Source organism: Triticum aestivum, chromosome 6A (genome assembly GCF_018294505.1).
Source record: "Triticum aestivum cultivar Chinese Spring chromosome 6A, IWGSC CS RefSeq v2.1, whole genome shotgun sequence".
NCBI lineage: Eukaryota > Viridiplantae > Streptophyta > Magnoliopsida > Poales > Poaceae > Triticum > Triticum aestivum.
The window spans coordinates 543,267,444-543,271,616 of record NC_057809.1 but is presented as its reverse complement, the minus strand read 5'-3'; positions in this window follow the sequence as shown (position 1 = coordinate 543,271,616).

The following is a 4,173-nucleotide window of genomic DNA, read 5'->3' as shown; positions in this document are numbered from 1 at the left end:
CACTTCTCTTCACAAGCTTCACAAGGGGGTGTAGGTTTGCTTTTGGTTCCTCTTATGCACACAAGGTGTTTGATGAAATGCCCCAAGAGGGTGAAACAAACATGATATGAAGTGTTGGAGCCACACTTGAGGTTCCTCATTTATTTTTTCCTCCTCGATCGCGGTTAGCAACTTGAACCTTTCATGCATGTGTGTCATTGATAAAATATGCATGTGTGTTGTTCATTGTTTAATTTCTATTGTTTATAGCTAGTTAGTTTAACAAATGCATGATGGTTAATTATATATTTTATATTATAATAATGCAGATGAATCGGCAATGGATGTACGGTAACCGACTCTCCCGCGAGTTCACTACGGGTTTGAAAGATTTCCTCGTAGTGGCTAATGCGAACAAGCAGAAGGGTTTTGTTATCTGTCCATGTGTTGAATGTAAGAATCAGAAGGATTACTCTTCCTCAAGAGAAGTTCACCTGCACCTGCTTCGGCACGGTTTCATGCCAAGCTATAATTGTTGGACCAAGCATGGAGAAAGAGGGGTTATAATGGAAGAAGATGAAGAAGGGGATGATTTCATCGATGAAAGCTATCTTGCTCATTTCGGTGATACTTTCATGGAGGATGCTGAAGGTGAAGGGGAAGGTGAAGGTGAAGAAGAGGCACATGATGAGACCGTTGATGATCTTGGTCGGACCATTGCTGATGCACGGAGACGCTGCGAAACTGAAAAGGAGAGGGAGAATTTGGATCGCATGTTAGAGGATCACAGAAAGTCGTTGTACCCCGGATGCGATGATGGTCTGAAAAAGCTGGGCTGCACACTGGATTTGCTGAAATGGAAGGCACAGGCAGGTGTAGCTGACTCGGCATTTGAAAACTTGCTGAAAATGTTGAAGAATATGTTTCCAAAGAATAACGAGTTGCCCGCCAGTACGTACGAAGCAAAGAAGGTTGTCTGCCCTCTAGGTTTAGAGGTTCTGAAGATACATGCATGCATCAACGACTGCATCCTCTACCGCGGTGAATACGAGAATTTGAATGAATGCCCGCTATGCACTGCATTGCGTTATAAGATCAGAGGCGATGACCCTGGTGACGATGTTGAGGGCGAGAAACCCAGGAAGAGGGTTCCCGCCAAGGTGATGTGGTATGCTCCTATAAAACCACGGTTGAAACGTCTGTTCAGGAACAAAGAGCATGCCAAGTTGTTGCGATGGCACAAAGAGGACCGTAAGTCGGACGGGGAGTTGAGGCACACCGCAGATGGAATGCAATGGAGAAAGATCGACAGAGAGTTCAAAGATTTTGCAGCTGACGCAAGGAACATAAGATTTGGTCTAAGTACAGATGGCATGAATCCTTTTGGCGAGCAGAGCTCCAGCCATAGCACCTGGCCCGTGACTCTATGCATCTACAACCTTCCTCCTTGGTTGTGCATGAAGCGGAAGTTCATTATGATGCCAGTGCTCATCCAAGGTCCGAAGCAACCCGGCAACGACATCGATGTGTACCTAAGGCCATTAGTTGATGAACTTTTACAGCTGTGGGGCAGACCCGGTGTCCGTGTGTGGGATGAGCACAAAAAAGAGGAATTTAACCTACGAGCGTTGCTTTTCGTAACCATCAACGATTGGCCTGCTCTTAGTAACCTTTCGGGACTGTCAAATAAGGGATACAATGCATGCACGCACTGCTTACATGAGACTGAAAGTGTACATTTGCCAAATTGTAAGAAGAACGTGTACCTTGGGCATCGTCGATTTCTTCCGAAAATTCATCCAGTAAGAAAGAAAGGCAAGCATTACAACGGCAAGGCAGATCACCGGCCGAAGCCTGCGGAACGCACTGGTGCTGAGGTGTTTGATATGGTCAAGGATTTGAAAGTCATCTTTGGAAAGGGTCCTGGCGGACAATCAGTTCCGAAGGGAGCTGACGGGCACGCAGCCATGTGGAAGAAGAAATCTATATTCTGGGAGCTAGAATATTGGAAAGTCCTAGAAGTCCGCTCTGCAATCGACGTGATGCACGTTACGAAGAATATTTGCGTGAACCTCCTAAGCTTCTTGGGCGTGTATGGGAAGACAAATGATACAAAGGAAGCACGGCAGGACCAGCAACGTTTGAAAGACCCTGATGACCGGCATCCAGAATGGTTTCAAGGTCGTGCCAGCTACGCTCTGACCAAAGAAGAGAAGGTCATCTTTTTTGAATGCCTGAGCAGTATGAAGGTCCCGTCTGGATTCTCGTCCAATATAAAGGGAATAATAAACATGGTGGAGAAAAAGTTCCAAAATCTGAAGTCTCACGACTGCCACGTGATTATGACGCAATTGCTTCCGATTGCTTTGAGGGGGCTCCTGCCGGAAAATGTTCGAGTAGCCATTGTGAAGCTATGTGCATTCCTCAATGCAATCTCTCAGAAGGTAATCAATCCAGAAGATCTACCACGGTTATAGAACGATGTGATCCAATGTCTTGTCAGTTTCGAGTTGGTGTTCCCGCCATCCTTCTTCAATATTATGACGCACCTCTTGGTTCACCTAGTCGAAGAGATTTTCATTCTCGGTCCTGTATTTCTACACAATATGTTCCCCTTCGAGAGGTTCATGGGAGTATTAAAGAAATATGTTCGTAACCGTGCTAGGCCAGAAGGAAGCATCGCCAAGGGCTATGGAAATGAGGAGGTAATTGAGTTTTGTGTTGACTTTGTTCCTGACCTTAAGCCGATTGGTCTTCCTCGATCGCGGCACGAGGGGAGACTAAGTGGAAAAGGCACGATCGGAAGGAAATCAACGATATGTATGGACGGCCATTCTCTGACTGAAGCACACCACACTGTACTGACCAATTCCAGCTTGGTGGCTCCGTACTTTGAGAAACACAAGAATATTTTACGCTCGGACAACCCGGGGAAGCCTGAATCCTGGATTAGGAAGGCCCACATGGAGACTTTCGGCAGTTGGTTGAGAAAACATTTAATGAATGACAATGATGTTGTAGATCAGCTGTACATGTTGGCCAAGACACCATCTTCGACTATAACGACTTTCCAAGGGTACGAGACAAATGGGAATACATTTTACACGATCGCCCAAGATAAAAAGAGCACCAACCAAAACAGTGGTGTCCGCTTTGATGCAGCAACCGAGAATGGGCAAAAGGTCACATATTATGGTTACATAGAGGAGATATGGGAACTTGACTATGGACCCTCCTTTAAGGTCCCTTTGTTCCGGTGCAAATCGTTCAAGATAACAGGAGGTGGGGTAAAGGTGGACCAGCAATACGGAATGACAATGGTGGATTTCAACAATCTTGGTTACCTTGACGAACCATTCGTCCTAGCGAAAGATGTCGCTCAGGTTTTCTATGTGAAGGACATGAGTAGCAAACCGAGGAAACGGAAAGATAAGAAAACGATCAGTACATCATGCGATGATCCAAAGCGCCACATTGTTCTTTCAGGGAAAAGAAACATTGTGGGAGTGGAGGACAAGACAGAAATGTCAGAAGATTATAATATGTTTGCTGAAATTCCGCCCTTCAAAGTGAACACCGACCCAAGCATTAAGTTAAATGATGAGGATGCTCCATGGATACGGCACAATCGTAAGCAAGCAGGGACACAAGGGAAGAAATGATGTGTAATAATTTATTGTACCAAACTTTGTTGAATGGATCATGTGAATTATATTACCCGTGATGTGTTTGGTGTCCATTTTGGAATGATTCGAGATACCACTGATGATACATGAAATTTGGAGTGATTTAGTCATACTCCTGCCTAGGCGTATAATATGCATACTCGTAGTCTTCATAGCCGCCGCCGTTGTACTGGTAGTCGTCGCCTTCTAAGTTGCCGCCGTCGTTGTCGCTGCTGTCGTCGCTGTCGTCGGGCGGCGCTCGTGGCTCGAACTGAGGGTAGCGCAGGCGGGGGATATCGCCGGCCGTGATGTAGTCCATGACGCTCTGCAGAGTCCGGCCGTACCACCATAGCCGACGGCCGGCCTCTGGTATATTATTTTGAATTGAATTAGTTTTATTTTTCTTAATTTTTTGATATATTATTTGTATTTTTTAGAATTTTGAATTGAATTAGTTTTATTTTTCTGAATTTTTTGATATAATATTTGTGTTTTTAACATATTGAATTGAATTAGTTCTATTTTTCTG